The sequence below is a fragment of the Podarcis pityusensis genome, assembly GCF_964106645.2.
Source record: "Podarcis pityusensis genome assembly, chromosome: 7".
NCBI lineage: Eukaryota > Metazoa > Chordata > Lepidosauria > Squamata > Lacertidae > Podarcis > Podarcis pityusensis.
In genome coordinates, this window is record NC_138031.1 from 5,124,078 (window position 1) to 5,147,550 (window position 23,473).

At 46.2% G+C, this 23,473-nt stretch overlaps 1 protein-coding gene and 1 long non-coding RNA gene across 2 annotated transcripts in view; both read left to right on the plus strand.

Moving 5' to 3' along the window:
* Positions 1–23,473, plus strand: part of TSNARE1 (t-SNARE domain containing 1) — a 399,909-nt gene that overhangs the window by 129,812 nt on the left and 246,624 nt on the right. The window lies entirely within an intron of this gene.
* The window catches only part of LOC308480971, a 283,474-nt gene continuing 269,299 nt past the window's right edge, over positions 9,299–23,473 (plus strand). Inside the window, exon 1 of the long non-coding RNA XR_013988372.1 lies at positions 9,299–9,437. This is a non-coding gene — a long non-coding RNA (uncharacterized lncRNA). The remainder of the gene's footprint in view (positions 9,438–23,473) is intronic.

The window sequence follows — 23,473 nt, forward strand, 5'->3', positions numbered from 1 at the left end:
TTTGGCGTTATAGCTCTGCAAGCACCTACGATATGACGGGGAGGGGAGGCGGAAGAGGAGTCTGGCGCACTGCTGCCAACAACCTTCAGTTGTCAAGGAAAGGGGAAGAAGTGTCCTCTGCAGGCAACCCGGCTTGGAACATGATTTCCAAAACATCTGTCCGTTTCAGAACTCAAGGGGTGGATTGCTGGGTCAAGCCAGGGATTTATAAGCAATAGGATGAACCTGCTGGATCAGGGTGGGACGCGGGTGGTGCTGTGGGTTAAACCACAGAGCCTAGGACTTGGCGATCAGAAGGTCGGCGGTTCGAATCCCCGCCATGGGGTGAGCTCCCCTTGTTCGGCCCCAGCTCCTGCCAACCTAGCAGTTCGAAAGCATGTCAAAGTGCAAGTAGATGAATAGGTACCACTCCGGCGGGAAGGTAAACGGCGTTTCCGTGCGCTGCTCTGGTTTGCCAGAAGTGGCTTAGTCATGCTGGCCACATGACCCGGAAGCTGTATGCCGGCTACCTCGGCCAATAAAGCGAGATGAGCGTCGCAACCCCGGAGTCGGTCACGACTGGACCTAATGGTCAGGGGTCCCTTTACCTTTACTGGATCAGGACAATGGCCCATCGTGTTTCACAGGGGCCAATCAGATGCCCGTGGGAAACCCCAAGCAGGATTTGAGCACAAGAGTCCTCTCTATTAGAGGTTACCGATGATAACCACTTCCCAAAGTGTCTAGCAGAATTTCCCTTGCAGCAGACGACAAGAACTGTAGGCACACTTAAATGCACAGTCCAGAATGACTTTATGCAAGCATTTGAGTATACAAGCTTTTCAGCTTTTTTACAAACCATTTACAGTCCTTCTCCCTCTCTTCGGCACAGTATACTTTCAGTCTAGTACGAAACAGAAACAGCCTTGATACTGCAAACTCATAGTATCAGCATCACACTTTACCATGCATCCAAACTAGCTGTAAGCATGTGTACTAACAGCGAATGTGTCCTCTCTTCAGGCCTCAAATTGCAAGCTTATCTTCCTCCTTTTAAATGCATCTCCAGCTGCCACCAATTAAGCTTGGAGTGCATCTCCCACACATTGAAGAAACCTCTGGAAACCTTTCTTAAACTTAAAGGAACCATATCTGCTTCTTTAAAGAATGTTTTCCTAACACTCTCCTCTTCTGTGGTCCTCTATGGAACTCTATGGTCCTTCTCCAATAGGAGGAACATCAGAATGTTGCCTACAGTGACTGACAACAGTTTTCTGGGATTTCAGCCAGGAGTCTCTTCCATCCTTACTGAATAATAATAATAATAATTTATCATTTATACCCCACCCGTCTGGCTGGGTTTCCGCAGCCGCTCTGGGAGGCTTCCAACAGAATATTAAAATACAATAACCTATTAAACATTAAAAGCTTCCCTAAACAGGGCTGCCTTAAGATGTCTTCTAAAAGTCTGGTAGTAGTTGTTCTCTTTGACATCTGGTGGGAGGGCATTCCACAGGGTGGGTGCCACTACCGAGAAGGCCCTCTGCCTGGTTCCCTGTAACCTCACTTCTCGCAGGGAGGGAACCGCCAGAAAGCCCTTGGCGCTGGACCTCAGTGAGTTCTATTCTCAGTGATGGGGATGGAGACGCTCCTTCAGGTATACTGGACTGAGGCTGTTTAGGGCTTTAAAGGTCAGCACCAACACTGAAGACGCCAGGAATTGAATTTTGGACCTTCCAAATGCAAAGCAGGAGCTGTACCACCAAGCTACACCCCTCTTCTCAAAAAGTTTTTCCAAGTTGTGGGAGGAAGGGGATCGAATCACACTTCCCTAAGCCTTAGTAGAACCAATGTCCCTGTTCGGTATAAGGTGCCGATTAGCTTCCACTGATGCCATGCCATGGTGCCTGGTGCCTTTGCAAGCACCCACAGGTGTGGGCTGCTGAAGCTCAGTCTCTCTGAGTCAGAAGCAGGCCCCATGATGTCTGTCGAATGTCTGATGCACTCCGAGCCCTAAATAAATTCAAAATAATAGTCGGCATTTGCTCCCTTCTGTTGTGATCTGAGAGCATCAAGTGCAGATCCATCTCTGCAGACAGAATCTATTATGCCTTCCTGCCAAGCAGAACAATGTCGCCTCCTTTGTTTTCCCTCTCTGCAAACACTCGATTTGTCTTTGGTCGAAGCACAGCTAGCCCACCACGTCGCTGAGCCCTTCCGGGACTCCCTAGGCAAAGCCTGGCTCCTATTAGGAGATTATCCTCTTAATTTCATTATCTATTTCTAATGGCTTTTTAATGGCTTTGCCACATTTGCAAAACGAAGGACTCTCTGCATTTTGAGTTTCTCCGGCAGATTTGCGGGCGAGGCATGGGTTGGCAGCGTGCCCCGCTCAGGAAGATCGATGGGCCACTGCTGGAAATGACAAGGATTTGCATTTGGGGACGAGAGAGAGTCTTCGGAAGGATTGCATGCCAGAGTTTTCCTGACGAAGACCCTCGGCAGGCAAATTGGGTGATGATGGAGTTTTCAAATGCAGTTTTAGGGCTTCAGATTCAGGAGCTGGTCTGAGTGCCTTGCTCCCTAGTATGTGTAGGGATGCGTATAAATGTTAGGAGAGGCTATATGTATTATATACTATCCTTCCTTCCTCACGTTTGTCGGTTCAGCAGAATGCCACCCCTTTGCAGCTTATAAAGGGAAGCTTTGCTAGGCTTCTTTTAGCCTTTTAGTTTACGCGATCCAAGATGATTTAAGGCAGATTGGATTCTCCTGGTATGTCTCCCTTTTCTCCCCCTGAAAACAATAATCACAATAAACAGGTAAAAATAACATTTATTCACTCAGAATACTCGTCGAAGAGTAACAGGCACAGCAGCTTTGTTCAGACAGGCATAAAATGGCCATCCACTTACAAAGACATACTTAAATCTATCTTAAGATGGAGTCTGAGCTGTTGCTCAAACTTAGCATATGTTCTACATTGCTGGAATGAGGTGATAGAGTGGTGAGGAAGGACTTGCAGACTTCCCTCTAGCAAACTTACAGGAAAACTCTGTGAACTTCAGCTCCTATCACGTGCCTATCTAGCAAACATGCATGGTCGGTTTGACTGCATTGCAAATATCTCACAGCATGCTGCAAAGTCTTTCTGTCTGTGGGGCAGGGCCCAGGAGACTGCGTCTCTGTAATGGTCTCATGCATCTGACCCCTCTGCTCCCTGCAAGTCAGCAAAGGACAAGAAAGACTAAGCTTGTTCACACATTACTCTGAACACAGGTGCAGGCTGTCTCTAGGCAGGGGCAAACATCTCTGCAAAAGATTTGTGTGGCTGATCTCTATGTATGTTGAACTTACGCTCACTGTAACTGGTATGTGAATAGCGAGTGAGAGTAGAGCTCAGCTGTTTGTGGACACAGGAACATATTGTACACTTATCAAATGAAAGGTCTGAAGGATCAATTCCCTGACAATCCATGACCATAAGGGCTAAGAGTCCAGGTCATAAAGATCTCCCCATTTTCTCCCCTAGCCTTAATAAGGTGGGGTGGGAAGGGCCTTCTTTCTTATGGGAATCCTATGGGACAGAGTGAAGTCATAGAATCATAGAATTGAAAAAAGTTCAAAGGTATCCCAAAGGTTATCTAGTCCAACCCCTTGCAACGCAGCAATTTCAACTAAAGCATCCTTGGCAGATGACCATCCAAAATCTGCTTTAAATCCTCCAAGGAAGGAGAGTCCATCACCTCCCAAGGGAGTCTGTTCCACTGTCAAACAACTCTTACTGTTTTTCCTGATGTTTAGTCTGAATCTCCTCTCTTGTTACTTGATTGGTTTGGGTCCTACTCTCCAGAGTGGGAGAAAACAAGCTTGCTCCGTCTTCCATGTGATAGCTCTTGAGATATTTGAAGGTGACTATCGTATCTCTTCTCAGCCTCCTCTTTTCCGAACTAAACATACCGAGCTCCCTCAAGCATTCTTCATATGGCTTGGTCTCCAGACCCTTAATCATCCTGGTTGCCTTCCTCTGCACACATTCCAGCTGGTCAATGTCCTTCATCCAGTGCTATTTTTCCAGAAAAAATAGGTGCCAGAATAATAATAATAATAATAATAATAATAATAATGATGATGATGATTTATTATTTGTACCCCGCCCATCTGGTTGGGTTTCCCCAGCCACTCTGGGCGGCTTCCACAGAAACCAAAAAACACTAAAATATCATACATTAAAAACTTCCCAGAACTCACCACGAGCTCCTTCCTTTTTCTTCTATACGGTGATACCTCAGGTTAAGAACTTAATTCGTTCTGGAGGCCTGTTCTTAACCTGAAGCACCACTTTAGCTAATGGGGCCTCCCACTGCCGCCGCACCGCCGGAACACGATTTCTGTTCTCATCCTGAAGCAAAGTTCTTAACCTGAGGTACTATTTCTGGGCTATCGGGGTCTGTAACCTGAAGCGTATGTAACCCGAGGTACCACTGTAATGGCAATGGCGCCCACTGGAGAGGAGCCCTGCCTTCATCAGCTGGGGTGCCCAGAATAGTGGTAGTATTGCACTTACGTGAGAGCTAGAGTTGTGTAGCTACTAAGAACTCATATTATTTCTGAGCCAGTCCAGGGCGAAGAAGAAGAAGAAGAAGAAGAAGAAGAAGAAGAAGAAGAAGAAGAAGAAGAAGAGGAGTTTGGATTTGATATCCCGCCTTTCACTCCCTTTAAGGAGTCTCAAAGCGGCTAACATTCTCCTTTCCCTTCCTTCCCCACAACAAACACTCTGTGAGGTGAGTGGGGCTGAGAGACTTCAGAGAAGTGTGACTGGCCCAAGGTCACCCAGCAGCTGCATGTGGAGGAGCGGAGACGCGAACCCGGTTCCCCAGATTACGAGACTACCGCTCTTAACCACTACACCACACTGGCTCTCGTGAGCTGGGGAGAGCTTGCCCATCTCTAACCCAGAAGATACCGAGGAATTTGGTTTGCTTATTCTGAATGAACACTGGGCTGTGTTTAGGAAGGTCTGCTGATGGCTAAGAAAAGAAAGAGACAAGGATGGCTTATGCTTTGCAGGATTCTGTGGCTCGTAAACCCTTGGGTACCAATGCAAAGGATCTTTTCTAAAGCTGGGCTCCTTGCATCTTGCAAGAAAGCCCCTGCAGCAGAGAGATCTGTTTGAGAAGAGTGCTGTGTATTGAGTCAGCTCGGAAGTCTCAGTGCTTGAATGCAGAACAGTCGGAGGGGGTCAGGCGTCAGAGCATTTTCTGGGGGGTGGGATGTACTCCTTTCCCGGGGCGTAGGGGCCTTTCCGCCTCTCTTCTTGTTTATGATTCAATGAATGTGTGGATCCATGGAGACCGGAACTGCTGACCTTCTGCCTCGGGAAGAAACCAAACCCCCAGCTCCCTTTAGGCACCAGCCGGCCTTTTTCATCTGCAGTAAAGCTGCATATTCTTTCAACAAGCAGATGGAAAACTCCCCGGGAAGGAATTGTATCCGGGGGAGAAGACACAATAAAAAGGGTACCTGAATTCGCACAGTTTTATATACCAAAAGAGAGTGGTGAGGCACAACATCTGCATCTGCAATAGAAATGATGCATTTAATTGACGTGCAGAAGATGAATTGACGGTTTCTGATAAATTAAACAAAATTCATGGACTGTGTGTGTATATACATACATCGTGTCCCTGTGAAGGAATGAAACCATTTAGCCCAGATGTCAGGCCTCAGGCCGTTCATAGTTAAACCGTAGAACTTCCTGCCACAGCAGGCAGTGATGGCCACCAACCTAGATGGCTTTAAAAGAGGATTGGACAATTTCATGGGGAAGGAGAGGGCTATTGATGGCTGCTAACCACAATGGCTATGCTCTGCCCTGTGGGAGTGAGTTCCATAGTTTATGTATTGTGTGAAGACTGTTAGAATTCCTGCTCCATGATTGCAGTCATGGGATTGTTGTCTTTCACATGACGGTATATGTTTTGACTCCACAGAGTGGGAAGTGACGGAGACAGGATGTTTGTGTTACTGTGTTCCGTGAAGTGGGACTATAGTCCTTTGTCCTTTTTCTCTTTGCTGTCTGATGCTAGAGAGAGAGGGAGCCATGTTGCAGTGCTCCGTGTGTGTTTGTATGTAAATAAAGTAAATTAGCCAAAATGCTGAATTGCTGAGGTCTGTCACGCAAGTTGCGAAGGCTCTGCGGATCCCTAAGTGTGCTGGTGTCGGTTGGCATCAGTGGCTGTGATGTTCAGGCAGAAGAAAGCTTTTGAAGCACCCAAACGAAAGACCAGGAGGGGGGAAACATGCCAGTCGGGCATGTGTCTCTACCAGGGTCCTACTCGAGTGTAGGCTGAACTCCTGACACTCCTGTGGGAGTGAGTTCCATAGTTTATGTATTGTGTGAAGACATGCTTCATTTTGGAGCAGACTGAGCAGGAGTCAGCAAACATTTTCAGCAGGGGGCTGGTTCACTGTTCCTCAGACCTTGTGGGGGGCTGGACTATATTTTTTGGGGGGTAATGAATGAATTCCTATGCCCCCGAAATAACCCAGAGATGCAATTTAAATAAAAGGACACATTCTACTCATGTAAAAACACGCTGATTCCCGGACCGTCCGCGGGCTGGATTGAGACGGCGAATGGGCTGGATCCGGCCCCCAGGCCTTAGTTTGCCTACCCATGGAACACAGGCTGCCCAAACGGTGGAAAGTAGAAAGGGATTATTCTGTTTTGTGAAAATGCTGCAGAAGTCCATCGCAATCTTGGGGAGCTCTGCGTCACAGGATCATCTGTACTGACTGCTTGAAGAAGAACCAAGATGTGCACCAAGAATTAAAAATACACTGGCTTTTGAGGTTTAAAAGAATTTTTAGAAGTCCTGACCATATTGACAAGTCCCAAGACACCAGAATCTACACCAGAGAGGAGTTTTAATGAGTCCCTTTACGAAAAGAGTGGGGTTTGTTGTGCTTGTTCATCAGAGGCTGGGATGCTGAAGACTTGTTGGGCTATTTGAAATGTGTGGTTTTTTGTTAATTCCCTTGGTCCCTGTGCACAGCCTCCTTTATTTTGTAAAGTTGTGAACAGGTGTATATGGAGAGAATCAGAGACTTACCTGTGTTGGGATTTGCTCTCGCAACTGATAAAATATTCACGTTTGCTGTAGTTCCTTTCATCTCTTCAGTCACTTTCTCTGCAGTCCATTGATTCTTTCCCAACTCTGGCACGTTCAACGGAAGCGGGGGCTTCCCTGAACTGTGGACATGCATTTTTGTTAGCTTTTTGTCATGACCTGGGGTTCCAGTCTTCCCTCTTCGGGGAAAGAGAATAGAATCATAGGATTGTAGAGTTGGAAGGGGAGCCCAACCTCCTGCAATGCCGGAATCGCAACTAAAGCATCCCTGACCGATGGCCATTGAATCTCTGCTTAAAAACCTCCAATGAAAGAGTTGACCACTCCCCCCACTACTTAATTCTGTCTTCTGCTCCCTGAGCACCAAGGCACAAGAAACGGGGGCTTCGGGGCATGCGTGACCCAGGAACGAGACCTCCAGCAGCTATTGACAAAGCCCAAGAGGCACCCATACTTCCCTAGAGATGCTAGAGGAAGGAAATGGCACTTAAAACCGGCTTGAGAAGGTGACACTTTATGGCTTAAATCTGTTGAATTCTTGTGTTATATATAGTGGATCTTTTTCCAGTAAATGTGGCTTAATATTTAATTCTTAGAACGTGTATTTGTTCTATGTAATGCAACTTAATTCTGTTTTGTTTGTGAAATGAGTAGCACAGGCCAGCTTCCTTGTCCCATTCACTTAAAAGACCATCGAGCTGTTTAAATTGAGTGGTTCTTTCCATCCATGGTAAGGTAAAGGTAAAGGGACCCCTGACCATTAGGTCCTGTCATGGCCGACTCTGGGGTTGCGGCGCTCATCTCGCTTTATTGGCCGAAGAAGCCAGCGTACAGCTTCCGGGTCGTGTGGCCAGCATGACTAAGCCGCTTCTGGCGAACCAGAGCAGCACATGGAAACACCGTTTATCTTCCCGCCGGAGCGGTACCTATTTATCTACTTGCACTTTGACGTGCTTTCGAACTGCTAGGTTTGCAGGAGCATGGACCGAGCAATGGGAGCTCACCCCGTCGCTGGGATTTGAACCGCCGACCTTCTGATCAGCAAGTCCTAGGCTCTGTGGTTTAACCCACAGCACCACCACGTCCCTACATCTATCCATGGTATTACTTGTTAAATGCACCGATTTCATATGTATGTGGAATTTTTTTGAGTGTATATCATATTATAAGACTGAGTCTACTTAATAATAGACCACTCCCCCCTTTTGGGATAAATTTTTATTAAAGCTTTTTCATAATACAATAAGAAGAAGAAAAAAAGACTCATCATCGTCATCATACAGGGAAAGAAAGAGAAAAGAAAATGCAGGATTCTGTCTCAAAAAAGGGTGGACCCTTGTATCTCTCACCTGGAACAGTGGCATAGCTATAGGGGTGCAGAAGGGGCAGATTGCTGTGGGTGGCATTGGGCCAGCATGGTGCCTGGGCCACCATATCCCTCCTGATGAGCTCCAGCTGGGAGCAATATGGCGGTTCAGGCATGCAGCAAGCCCCGTGCTGCCCCTGAAAGCAGCGCAGGACTGACGTATGCCAGCTGCGTCCCTGCGGGGTGCCCGGGACACAGTCGCTCCAGTGCATGCCCCATCCCCATGGCACAGTGCATGTGCCTGCCTAATGTGCTGGCAGGGCTTTCTACACCACTGCCAGGCTTTGGGGAATGCGATCCCTCCTACGGTGGCAGCCGAGAAGTAGATAAACAAGGAGAGTTCTTACCAAGTCTTTTATTCAATATTCACAGTGAGAGAGACATAAGAATGCCGTCTCTCTTAGATAATGGCATTGCTCTGAGTAAATTCCCACCCCCTCAGTCCCTCCTATTCTACACCATCTCTGAGCTGGCTGATCTGGGCTTTCTGCCTCTGAGATTTCTGTTCCACTACTGTCACGGTCCGGTCTATGGGCGATCGAAGTCCCAGTCGAAGTCGAGAGCCAGTGTGGTGTAGTGGTTAAGAGCGGTAGTCTTGTAATCTGGTGAACTGGGTTCGCTTCCCCGCTCCTCCACATGCAGCTGCTGGGTGATCTTGGGCCAGTCACACTTCTCTGAAGTCTCTCAGCCCCACTCACCTCACAGAGTGTTTGTTGTGGGGGAGGAAGGGAAAGGAGAATGTTAGCCACTTTGAGACTCCTTTGGGTAGTGATAAAGCGGGATATCAAATCCAAACTCTTCTTCTTCTCTTCTTCAGCTGAGGACGTCGGGACCGGGGGCAAGATGGTGGGGTGGGAGCAGGAACGAGAGTCCAGAAGCCAGGGGTCCGAGGGTCAGGAAGCAGGGAGTCACAAAGTCAAGGGTCCGAGGGTCGAGAAGCAAGGAGTCAAGAAGTCGAGGTCCAAGTATCAGGAAGCAAGAAGCCAAATGCAGCGAGGCAGGAAACATGTTGCTGTGGCAAAGAGCCAGAGGGAAATGCTGACCTTATATCCCTTCCCGGCTCTTGCCACCAGGTGCAGTGAGTTACCAAGTGCCTCACCTGTACGGCCGTGCCTTGCCTCTCCAGAACAAACTTAGGAAGGCCCCAGTCCTGCAAAGCTGTACTGGTCACAGGGCCTGGCTCCTGCACGCACTCCTGACAACTACTCTCAGTGCATGCCTGGTTCTGGGAAAGGGGGTCAGGAATTCTTTCCAAGGACACTGAGTTAGTCAGCTGTCTCTCCCTTGGTGCTTCTTCCTCCTGCTGCCCCCCTCCCAATATTTTCCAGCTTCTCCCCTCTGCAGCTTCTGAACTGTGACCTTCGGCAAACCACTGTTCTAAATCTATACTGTCCTCTTATCAGGAAGGTTCAGGGGTGTGTGTGGTTCCCACCATTCCTCCTCAGTACAGTCCCGACAGCCGCTGACCTGGGAGTTTTCCTTTGGGGGGGGCGTCCCAGTCTCTCACCCTAAGTATCTTGCTCTCCCACCACTTAGCTATGACCCTTATAATAACAATACCTTTATTGTCAATGTACAACCTGTGTACAATGAAATTAACCGAGCCTCCCTCCCCCACACAAACACTCAATCTTATTGCACTCTGTGTGCTTGTCACACAACACACCAACCCCGAAAGTCAGTTGCACTATATTATTTTCCATTCAGCAGCCTAACAGCCCACGGATAGAAACTGTTTTTTAGCCTATTGGTACGACTGATTATACTTCTATATCTCCTGCCCGGGGGTAGACGATTAAAGAGGTGCTGGCCAGGGTGTGAATCGTCCCTGAGAATTTTTCTCGCTCTCCTAAGGCATCGATCCCTTGCGATGTCATCTAGCGGGCTCAAGGGACAGCCCATGAGATCATGTGCTGTGTTCACAAAGACTTTCTGTCCATGGCTGTCAAGCCAACGTACCACACTGTGATACAATATGAGAGGACACTTTCTATTGTGGACTGGTAGAAGGAGGTCATCAACTGTTGTTTAACCTTCTTCTTTCACAAGACCCTGAGGAAATGGAGTCTCTGTTGGGCCTTCCTAACCACCTGAGTTATATTGTTTTTCCAAATGAGGTCTTCACTAAGGTAAACTCCCGGGAGTTTATTCAGTAGAAGGCATTGCCCTGTTTTAAACATATAATAATAATAATAATAATAATAATAATAATAATAATATTTATACCCCACCCTCCCCGGCCAGAGCCGGGCTCAGTGGGTTGAACACCAATAAAATTTCAGTAAAAACATAATAAGAAAAAAGGGGGGGAAATAAAATACAGGTTAAAATGCATTTTAAAAGTCAAAACCATAAGGGGAGGGAAACATAATGGTCAGACTGAGTCCAAATCAAAGGCCAGGCGGAACAGCTCTGTCTTGCAGGCCCTGTGGAAAGATGTCAAGTCCCGCAGGGCCCTAGTCTCTTGTGACATTTGGACTTCTGCCTGTCCAGTGCGCTTCCCTGTGCCAAAAAACACTGCTTTCTCTCAGTGCAATCTTCTGGGAAAAACTTCACCTGAGGCAGAAATAGCAGAGATGCAGCGATCCCCGGCAACATGTTCCACCAAGTCGGGGCCAGTACTGAAAAGGCCCTGGCCCTAATTGAGACCTATCTAACCACCTTGTGACTTGGGACCTCCAAAGTGCTGTCATTTGTGGACCTTAAGGTCCTCCGCGGGGCATACCAGGAGAGGCGGTCCCGTAGGTACGAGGGTGCTGGGCCACATAGGGCTTTAAAGGGCAAAACCAGCACCTTAAATCTGACCCTGTACTCCACCAAGAGCCAGTGCAGCTGGTAGAGCACTGGATGAATGTGATCCCGTGGCAAGGACCCCGCAAGGAGTCTTGCTGTGGCATTCTGCACCCGCTGGAGTTTCTGGGTCAGCTTCAAGGGCAGCCCCGCATAGAGTGAGTTACAATAATCAAGCCTGGAGGTGACGTGACCATTGCATGGATCACTGTGGCCAGATCAGGGCGAGAAAGGTAAGGGACCAACTGCTTAATACGGCAGAGATGGAAAAATAAACATAAGAAGAGCCTGCAGGATCTTTTTTTTTTTTTAAATTAATATTTATTAAAATTTCAGAAAGAATAAAATCACATTAATAAACACAAAAATTTTAACAAAAACAGAGAAAAATACCCCATACAAAATACAAAGTACAGAATAGAAAAAAATAAAAAAGGAAATAAAGAAAAAAAAAGAGAAAACAGTTAAAAATAGTTCCGTCCTTTCATAACCTCTTTTAAATTTACTTGTTTCCTGGACTTCCTCATACCTCCCTCTTTTGTACTCCAATTCAGTTTGGAAACCCAGCAATTTCTTACCCTCCTTTTTAATTCCAATTCTAAATCTTGATATATTATGCCATTAGATTTTTACCTATTTGAACCTATTTTTCCATTTCACTTAGTCTTTTTGGTCCTAATCCTTAATCTTGATACATTTATAACTTTAAAATCTGTTCAGCTAGAAGCCACTTAACTTCAATCCAACATCACTCTAACATTCATTGATTTTGCAGTATTTCTGTAAATAGTCTTTAAATTTCTTCCAATCTTCTTCCACCGACTCTTCTCCCTGGTCACGGATTCTGCCAGTCATTTCCGCCAATTCCATATAGTCCATCATTTTCATCTGCCATTCCTCCAGTGTGGGTAGCTTTTGTGTCTTCCAATACTTTGCAATAAGTATTCTTGCTGCTGTTGTAGCGTACATAAAGAAAGTTCTATCCTTCTTTAACACCGATTGGTCGACTATGCCCAGGAGAAAGGCCTCTGGTTTCTTCAAGCAGGTATATTTAAATACCTTTTTTAATTCATTATAAATCATCTCCCAGAAAACCTTAATCCTTGGGCACGTCCACCAAAGGTGAAAGAATGTGCCTTCAGTTTCTTTACATTTCCAACATTTATTATCGGGCAAATGGTAGATCTTTGCAAGCTTGACTGGGGTTATGTACCACCTGTATATCATTTTCATAAAGCCATTTCCGACCTTGGGAGGAGAGGGGGTTGCGGGTGACCCCCTCCCACACACGCGGGGGCTGGCCTTTTGCCCCCGCGAGATTCAGGGAATCCCCGGGCGTGCCTGCAACCCGGCCCGCCAATCGGCGGGCTGGGGAGGCGTGGCCTAGCCTACTTAAGGCCAGGCATGCCCGGGGACTGCCCTCAGCGGGCTGTGGAACGTAGAGTGGCGGCTTTGGGCGGGTGCATCATAGGACACCCAGGCATCCAGTACAGCAACGAGGCCCTCTACAGATGGGATGGCGTGCATCTGTCAGATGCTGGAAACGATATTTGGCTGGGGGACATCATAGCAGGGATTAGGAGTTGGTTGCAGGTTTGAAGGTATTGGCGGCGAGCTTTGCTCGAGTGGCGGTTAGGCATTGGCAGGGGTTTATTGTTATGCAAATGAATGGGGGGGGAGGAAGCGCCATCACCTTCCCCCAAGGAAAGGGTAGTCCGGTAGAGGACTCCGGGGGGCGTTGCCTTGTCCGAAACCTAGGGAGGTAAGGGCCTCCGGCACACCCCCGAGCGGTGACACCCGTGGGATCCTAGTTGGCGTACTTCAACAGGACTCCCACGGTTTGTGGTTAACCCTTCCCGGTCTACATGCCGGGTAGTTGATAGGAGCCAATGCCTAAGGCCAATACCTTTCAATTCTGTAATCAATAAAGTTGTGGCCTTTTTATGCCCATTAACCTTAAATAATGTGTCCACTGTCTTCATTTCACATGGGGGAGGGGACTTGCCACGCAATATTCTCTCTTAGGGCATTACATGCCGTAAACTTCATACCTGTGGTCCATAACTGTTCCCAGTCAGCAAACATAATATTATGTCCAACAGAAGAGCCTGCAGGATCAGGCCAATGGCCCATCTAGTCCAGCATTCTGTTCTCATGATGGCCAACCAGATGCCTGCAGGGAAACCTGCAAGCAGGATTCGAGCGCAAGAGCCTTGTCCCCTCCGGTGGTTCCCAGCAACTGCTATTCAGGAGCCTTGCTGCCTCCATCATGACTAGTAGTCATTCATTGCCTTATTCACCACGAATTTGTCCAGTGCTCCTTTAAAGCCATCCAGGTTGGTAGCCATCCCTGCCTCTCGTGGGAGCAAGTTCCATTTTCCTATTTATTTGATGCCAATAAATAAAACAAAGTGTGCAACTTTTTGTGGCAATGGCAACTTTATTTTCCAGCATGGATGCTTGACTCGTTAATGGAAGGCATTCCCCTTGGTGTGCCAGCGTGAGCTCTCCATTTCTGTTTTGACAACATTTTTTACCAACCAACAAAAGATGAGATCCCACACCTCCAGCTGAGATCCCAGAACTGTGTCTCTTCTTTCTCTGCGCGCTTCCCTTTTCTCATCCCACGCCTGACAGCCTATTTGCTGACACTCCGAGTATGTTCTGCTTTCCCAAAGATGCCTCTCCGCCTCTCGAGTGTTTACATTTCTTGCACCTCCTGGGAGCGGAACGCAAGGATATTTTTAGGTTGGCTTAATAGGGGAAACATGACATTAGAGACCCCCCGCCTCTGATCAAAAACCACCAGCTGTTGCTGCCCCAGCCCTGCAGAAGCTGCAATTGCAGTCCCTTTGTAACAGTGCAGTGCTAGGCATGTGTGCTTAGAAGTAAATCTGACTGTGGTCAGTTGTGCTTGTTCCCAGGCAAGCGTGTTTAATATTGCAGCCTTAGATGATCTTAATTAGCTCACTCTATTCAAAGACTGTATGGAAGGTAAAATAAGGAGCAGTAATCTCTTCCTCCTTGGGGGGGGGGGGGAATGGGAAGGAAAGTAAGGCAGAAAAGATGGGTATCTTGTTAGCATAACCATCCAGGTTGCAAAGAGCTAGTATAGGTTCATTCTTTCCTGGAAACAAACAAAACCAAGCCTTATGAGGAGTGGTTGAAGGAGCTGGGTATAAAACATGCAAACTGCGATGGGAACTGAACTATCCTATCTCCTCTCAGTCTCCTCTTTTCCAGCCTAAAGTTCAGTTTGCATGTTTTAAAAACTGTCATTGTGAACATTCATTAGCCTTTAAGTATGCTTTTCATCCAACATAGATATTCATGTATACATTGTGGTCTATTATACAGATCTTTGCATGCATTTCCCATGAATATAATGCATTTATGTTTATTAGCATAACCTTGGGCCATTCTCTCACTTTTAGCCTAACCTACCTCATAGGGGTTATTGCAAGGACAAAATGGGAATAAGGAGTAGGAGTGGAAGTTTATAATCCACCTTGAAGTGCCTTGTACTAAAGAGGTTTAGTTTTCTGTGGTCTCCTGCACTGCTGGTTTAGTTTTCTGTGGTCTCCTGCACAGCTGGTCTTAGCCCAAAGATGCAAATAAGAGGCCCAAGATAGCATCCTCAATATCTTCATTGCTTAAACAAGGCTATAACCACTCACAGTTCTTATCTTTCTCATTGATCCAGATTGGTGCCTCAGTCTGGTTCTGGAGTCCCTCCAACTTCACGTCAGCGAGGATAATCTCCTGAACGATGTATATCACTCCCTGAGATACACCAAGATTGGCTCAATATTACTGCCAGCCTTTCAATGCAATATGTTAGACCCTCTAGATAGAACTGTCAAGATTACACTCCCCGATACTGTTGTGCCTTTTTAAAAGCATTTATAATTCAGAAAGCTGGAAAGTAATACCCAACCGCATGGGCGATTCGCTTTGGAATCCATCTCCCGCTTCGATGTCTAAAAATGTGTCTCTCTTCGGTCGACGGAGATGATTTCTCCGCCGTATCACGTCTGTTCATCATGAGCGTGTTGTCAGGATAAGAAATGCTTGCCTGTTCTGTTGCTGCTAATACTGGTGATTATTAAAGACAGTGATAAAGGTGGCTAAATGCAACTGCAATGTGTCTCCTTTGTGGTGGTGGGGAGGGAGAATACCTTGTCAGACAGATGAGTTCATCAGGACTTATCTAAATGAGAAGTGAGGCTATTCCTTCATGCGTTTTCTCTAAGAATGCCGCACTGGCTAGTCTCATGCAAGTGATTTATTTTATGGTCTTCACTGCATCAGGTTTTTTTAGTCCAGTATTTTTTGGCGGTTCCCTCACTGCGAGAAGCCAAGTTACAGAGAACCAGGCAGAGGGCCTTCTCGGTAGTGGCGCCCGCCCTGTGGAACGCGCTCCCACCAGATGTCAAAGAGAACAGCAACTACCAAACTTTTAGAAGACATCTGAAGGCAGTGCTGTTTAGGGAAGCTTTTAATGTTTGATGCATTACGGTATTTTAATATTTGGTTGGAAGCCACCCAGCGTGGCTGGGGAAGCCCAGCCAGATGGGCAGGGTATAAATAATAAATTATTATTATATTATTATTTAAGCCTATAGAATGCCAACCTCATTCGCACAACTCAGTCAGGGTTGGACAACCTGCAGTCCTCTAGTTGCTGTTGGACTCCACAATGTCCATCAGCCCCAGCCAGCATCAGCAGTGGTCAGTGATGATGTGAGCTCTCCTTCAACTTCTTTAGGAATTCCCACAAATGATTTGGCTAAGCAGGGTTTTCCAAATCTGCCAGGTGTACCACAGCTTTTAGGCCAGTGGTGGGAACCTGTGGTCCTGCAGATGTTTTTAGCTACAACTCCCATCAATCCCAACCAGCATGGTCGATGGTCAGGGATGATGCGAGGTGGAGTTTAGCAACCTCTGAAGGGTCACCCATTCCCCATTTTGTTGTTGCTATCTTCTTCTTCTTCTTCTTCTTCTTCTTCTTCTTTGGCGATCACTCATAGCTGAGTAAGATTGTCTTCCATAAACACAGTTTTAACAATGAGTCCGTAAGTGACTATGGAGGCCAATTCTGGATCCACACGTCCTTCCACAGTGGGGACATTGGTTGCCGGGCGGGAGTTGATCACAATGAGGGTTTGCCAAGTGTGCCTTCCTCTTAGCACATCTCTCCCTTGTGTCCTGAGTTCGAGTGTCTTCAATTCTGCCCTCCATGCTCCTGAGGGAGGTGTCTGCGTTCTTGGGGAAGCCTTCAGTTTGCAGAACAACAACAAATAATATTTAGGGGGGAAACAAATACCAGCAAAAGGGGCACAAAATAAAACACACAGTTTCGATGAGGACTGAACATGTTCCATTCATCTGGTCTCCAAGTTTGGATGCTCTACTTCGGCTGTGCTCACAGTGACACCCACAGAGAAACTATTAAACACAGAACAGTTATTTCTCACAAGTTGTGTGAGCAAATGGGCATTTTCCACGAGGCTGGTTTTATTCCATTGAATAACGAATTGTCTTTAAACTCTCTCTTAATCCTCCCCTGGCCTAAACGACTTAAATCACTTTGTCATTTTAAAACCCCCGCTAACGGAGATTTTGGTAATAAGGCACACTTTTTCCTGCAAAAGCCTTTCCATTTAATATTTTTTCCTCTCTCTCTTCATTGATTAAAAAGCAGGCGGATGTTTAATTTATAAAAGCAGCCGACTGAAACCAAAATGCCTGGCTTTTACCAAAATTAGAAAGCAGTTACCGCACACAGCTTGGCGATGGACAAGGTTTCCTCTGTGCTTTTTTTCTAATGGAACATCAGAGAGAGAGAAATACAGATATCTTTGTGTGTGTGTGTGTGTGTGTGTGTGTGTGTGCGCGCGCGCATGCCCTCAGAGTATTTCATGACCAACTTTCCTATGAGGAACAGTTGCACCTTTGGGGGCTTTTGGAAAAAAGGTGAATAAACGGTGACATGATAGAGGTGGACATGCAAGGAAGCTGAAAATTGGAAGAACTGGGACAAATACAGTGGTACCTCAGGTTACAGACGCTTCAGGTTACATTACAGATGCTTCAGGTTACAGACTCTGCTAACCCAGAAATAGTACCTCAGGTTAAGAACTTTGCTTCAGGATGAGAACAGAAATCTCGCAGCAGCAGCAGGAGGCCCCATTAGCTAAAGTGGTGCTTCAGGTTAAGAACAGTTTTAGGTTAAGAACGGACGTCCAGAATGAATTAACTTCTTAACCCGAGGTACCACTGTAAAAGAAAGTACTTATTCACACAGAGCATCTCTAAAATGTGGAACTCACTCCCACAGGAGGCAGCGATGACCAGCAATTTGGATGGCTTAAAAAGATGACTGAACAAAGTAATGAACGACAAAGCTATCAACAGCTACTAGTAGCGGCAAAGGTAAAGGACGCGGGTGGCGATGTGGTCTAAAACACGGAGCCTCTTAGGCTTGCTGATCGGAAGGTCGGCAGTTCGAATCTGCATGACGGGGTGAGCTCCCGTTGCTCTGCCCCAACTCCTCCTAACTTAGCAGTTTGAAAGCACACCAGTGCAAGTAGATAAATAGGTACCACTGCGACGGGAAAGTAAACGGCATTTCCATGCTCTCTGGTTTCCGTCACAGTATTCCGTTGCACCAGAAGAGGTTTTGTCCTGCTGGCCACATGACCTGGAAAGTTGTCTGTGGACAAACACTGGCTCCCTCGGCCTGAAAGCGAGATGAGCGCCACAACCCCATAGTCGCCTTTGGCTGGACTTAACCATCCAGAGCTCACCCTGTCATGGGGATTCGAACTGCCGACCTTCTCATCATCAAACCCAAGAGGCTCAGTGGTTTAGACCACAGTGCCACCTGTGTCCAGCTCACTTATGAATACAAGGAACTGGGAACCACAGGAGAGGAGAGTGCCATAAGTAGTAATAAATAATAATAATAATAATAATAATAATAATAATAATAATTTATTATTTATACGCCACCCATCTGGCTGGGCTTCCCCAGCCACTCTGGGCAGCTTCCAACAAAATATAAAATACAGTAATGCATCAAACATTAAAAGCTTCCCTAAACAGGACCGCCTTCAGATGTCTTCTAAAAGTTGTAGTTGTTGTTCTCTTGGACATCTGGTGGGAGGGCGTTCCACAGGGTGGGTGCCACTATTGAGAAGGCCCTGTGTCTGCTTCCCTGTAACTTGGCTTCTCGCAGTGAGGGAACCGCCAGAAGGCCCTCGGCGCTGGACCTCAGTGTCCAGGTAGAACGATGGGGGTGGAGATGCTCCTTCAGGTATACTGGACCGAGGCCGTTTAGGGCTTTAAAGGTCAGCACCAACATTGTATTCAGGTCTTGCTTGTGGGCTTTCTGAAGGCATATTGTTGGCTTCTGTGAGAACAGGATGTTGGAGGAGTTGGGCCAATGGCCAGAATCAACAGGCTCTTCTTGTGTTCTTTCACCCTTGTATATGCCAGAGGTCCCTCACCACTGTCTTAGGGGAAGAGTTCATTCATCTCCCCCCACGATGCTCTTAAGGATACATGAGTACCATCTTCCTTTGTCCTGGCTCTCTCTTGACTCCCAACATTTCCATATTGTTTCAATGACTGTGGATGGTTTGATAAAAGAGGACCGTCATGCCAATGGTGGTGGCATATAATATATATATGCCATCAATTTTTTTTTACATCAGTGTCCTTCTAAAACCTGAAACATGAGCAGAATGTGAATGGGTTTGTGAGGCTGGGTGACAGTTGCTTTGTTCTTCCTGTACAACCGCTTATTAACGATGGTGCTAAATAAGGAAACAAAAGAGAATGAAAACAAGTTAATTAAAAAAAAATGCCAGGCACGGTTTGATTAAAGCTTGATTACAAGGTGGAAAAAATGTATTTATATTTCCGCCGCTTTTGCAATCATAAATCACTGGTGCCTCGAGTTGCGATCTGAAAGGTGAAGACTAGTTCTGGAAATTCCTCCTTCAGGTCAAAAAGTTCTCTGAAAGGGTGAAAAGAAAGGAAGTTTGATCACCGGGTGGTATGAAGAAAGAGGAAAGTTTTCCAAACTAATGAGAGAGAGAGAGAGAGAGAGAGAGAGAGAGAGAGAGAGAGAATTTCCCATAAGAGGGATCTGATTGGCTAAGAGGAACAGGAACACAAAGCTGTGATAGGTTTGTCCTTGGCTTGATCCATTGAAGTTCTTCTTATGTCTGTGCCCTCGAGCAGTGTTCCCCAACCTTGAGCCTCCAGCTGTTTTTGGACTACAATTCCCATCATCCTTGACCACTGGTCTTGCTAGCGAGGGATGATGGGAGTTGTAGTCCAAAAACAGCTGGAGGCCCAAGGTTGGGGAACACTGCCCTAGAGTATGTCTGGAGCTGGATTAAGAGCTTTTGTCCTTAACCCATTACCAAGCAGCAAGGCAGCAAGTCAAGTCCAAAGTTCAAAGACCAGGGTCAATCCACACAAGCAAAGTTCGAAATCCAAACTCTGAGGTCCACAGGTCAGGAAACACAGTCCAAAGTCAATCCAAGGAGTCCAAGTCTGATGTCCAGCAGTCAGGATACAGTGCAGAGTCAAACCCAAAACACAGTCCCATGGAGGTCCAGAAGCATCCAAGCTAAGGTCCTCCAACATGGGCAGTTGAACAAACACAGCAGCTCAGTTCTGCTTCCCTTCTGCATGCTGCTTGCAGCATCTGGGTTTGATGAGGCAGGTGACCCTCACCTGTCCTGAGCCTACTGTAGCTGAGGAATCACACACCTTGTCCCAGAGCTAGTGAGCTCCACCTGGCCAGCTAGGGGGCTGGGCTGTGGGCCCTTGGCTGCCTCTGCCTCCTGGAGCGCCCCTGCCTCTGGTCCCTACACCTCAGAGCCTGCCATGTTCATGGAGACAGGGGCCCCTCTTGTTCTGGTGATGGGTCTTACTGCTCTGGTTCCTGTGCATTGACCCCGTCCCCTTCCCATGCCATTAGGCCGGACACTCATGTGCAGATCCTGTTTTGCTAATAAAGAGTTAACTCCAGCTTGCTCTGCGTGAGTTGCTGCTGGCTCACCCCTGTCATTGTCCATGGAGTTTTCTTGGCAGGGATACTGGAGTGGCTTGCCGGTTCCTGCTCCAGGTGGATCATGTTTGGTCAAAACTCTCCACTATGACCTGTCCATCTTGGGTGGCCCTGCACGGCATAGCTCAGAGCTTCTCTGAGTTATTCAAGCCCCTTCGCCACAGCAAGGCAGTGATCCATGAAGGGGCAGTGATCCATGAAGGGGATCCTGATGTTGGGAAAGATTGAGGGCACAAGAAGAAGGGGACGACAGAGGACAAGATGGTTGGACAGTGTTCTCGAAGCTACAAACATGAGTCTGACCAAATTGCGGGAAGCAGTGGAAGACAGGGGTGCCTGGCGTGCTCTGGTCCATGGGGTCACGAAGAGTCGGACACGACTAAACGACTAAACAACAACAACAACACCCCTGTCAACCTGTCCCAGAACCCCCTGCAAAAGTGCAGGTGAGCATCTTCACTCCCCAGTTGGAGTGAAAATACGTGGCGGTGGAAAGTTTTGGGAGCCACTGCCGCAGAAGGCTTTGGTAATAGCTAAAGCTGGTTTAGGATAAAGGTCGGGAAGGAATAACATTTGCCCAAACTACAAGAAGATATGAAAAGCATTGAAATCTGACAAGGCATTGAGGTGTCTGTACCTCCCCGGCAGTCGCTCACGTTAATGGCTGCTTTATCCAGCACCTGTCATGATGAAGGATTCTTTAGCTGCTTCCGAGGCTCTGCTTATGCCGAAATAATTTCCCTCTCTGTCAAAATGGTTCCTTTAGGGACTGAGGGTTGCCACTTATCCCACCCCCCTTCCCTCTTTCCCCCAGCAAATCTCATGTGCCTTTCACAGACGGCATGATGGGCCAAAATTCAACAGACAGGTTTTCCTCGCCACTTCAATCTCCGCACTGGGAGCAGCTGCTCCCTTTCTCCTTTTTGCTTTTTTCCTGCTAATCACACCGCGATAGAAAACACCTCTTGTTGAGCAAGTGGGCAGCCATTTTTGTTGAGGGCAGAGGCGAAGTAGCACTGAGGGAATATTGAAATGTCCTGGCACACTCGCTCAACGCCTCATGCTTTCAGACTAAGAGAAACTGGGCTGTGAAGAGTCTCCTGGGATGCACAATCACAAGCAAGGACACAACAATAATACCTCTGCTGGATATGAACCAGTGTCCATCACACCCCAAACCCTGCTGTCCACAACCCGCTTGTGGAAAGCAGACAAGCAGAAAAATGAGGGCAATAATAGCTCTTCCCCACAGTTAGTCCTGTTTGACCCATATCCGGTGGAAACATTCCTATCTGAAGAACCCTGGAAAGTTGCTGTCAGTCAGTATAGGCAGTACAGTGGTACCTCAGGTTACAAACAACTTGGGTTACAAACACTTTGGGTTACACATTCTGCTAACCCAGAAGTAGTACCTCGGGTTAAGAACTTTACCTCAGGATGAGAACAGAAATTGCACGCTGGTGGTGCGGCGGTAGCAGGAGACGCCATTAGCTAAAGTGGTGCTTCAGGTTAAGAATGGTTTTAGGTTAAGAACAGACCTCCGGAACGAATTAAGTTCTTAACCCGAGGTACCACTATACTGAGCTAGACGGACCAGTGATCTGACTTGGTTGAAGGCAGCTTCATATATCCCAACCTGCAGTTTTTGCAAAGATATCATGTCTTGTAAACTCCGCCAAGACTGAACAGGGGTGGCAACCTATGGTTTGGAGCCACACGAACTCCTCACCCATATCCTCATTCTATTGATATCCCATTTTTTTAATTTTTTTTAAAAAAATGATATTTATTCCAAATTTAAAGTTACAAAAAAGAAAAAGAAAAACCATACAAAATACAAAGAAGATTTTAACCATAACAAAACGAAAAATGAACAAGTAAAAATGAACAATAAAATAGGATAAAAGAAAAAAACTTAACAAAAAATATAAAAATACATTAAGTTAAAATAAAACGAAAACAGATTAAACCTTTACATAACCTTTTCCCTTTACTTATTTCCATGACCTCCTCTCACCTCCCAATTTTGTATTCTAGTTCAGATCGTATTTCCAGCAAATCCTTCTAACCTTATTTTCATTTACGTATTTTAAAATTAAAATAATGTAATTAAACCTCCTCTGTTTCATCAATTTCATCAGCTCATTTTTACTTAATCCTTTATATCATATCTACCAAAACAACCTAATATTCTTTTTCCAACCTCTTTCTAACAGTCTTTTATATTGCAGTATTTTTGAAGGTATATTTTGAATTTTTTCCAATCTTCTTCCATCGACCCTTCTCCCTGGTCTCGAATTCTGCCGGTCATCTCAGCCAGTTCCATGTAGTCTATCACTTTCATCTGCCATTCTTCTCGGGTGGGCAATTCTTGTGTCTTCCAGTACTTCCCGATGAGTATTCTTGCTGCTGTTGTAGCATACATAAAAAAGGTTCTATCCTCCCTTCGCACCAATTGGCCGACCATGCCCAGAAGAAAGGCCTCTGGTTTCTTCAGAAAGGTATATTTAAATACCTTTTTCAATTCATTATATATCATTTCCCAGAAAGCCTTAATCCTTGGACATGTCCACCAAAGGTGAAAAAATGTGCCCTCAGTCTCTTTACATTTCCAACATTTACTATCTGGCAAATGATAGATTTTTGCTAGCTTGACTGGGGTTAAGTACCACCTGTAAATCATTTTCATTATATTTTCTCTTAAGGCATTACAAGCCGTAAATTTCATACCTGTGGTCCATAACTGTTCCCAGTCAGCAAACATAATGTTGTGTCCAAGATCTTGTGCCCATTTAATCATAACAGATTTAACCGTTTCATCCTGTGTATTCCAATTCAACAGCAAGTTATACATTCTTGATAAATTCTTAGTTTTAGGATCTAATCAAATTCTGTTTCCAATTTTGATTTTTCCTCCTGGAAACCAATCTTCTTATCTAAATTATAAGCCTCCCTTATTTGATAATAATGAAGCCAGTCTCGAACTTTAGATTTTAATTTGTCAAAGCTCTGCAGCTTTAATCTATCTCCATCTTGTTCTAAAATTTCACAGTATTTTGGCCAATTTGTCTCCATATTAATTTTTTTCAGAGCCTTAGCCTCCATTGGTGACAGCCA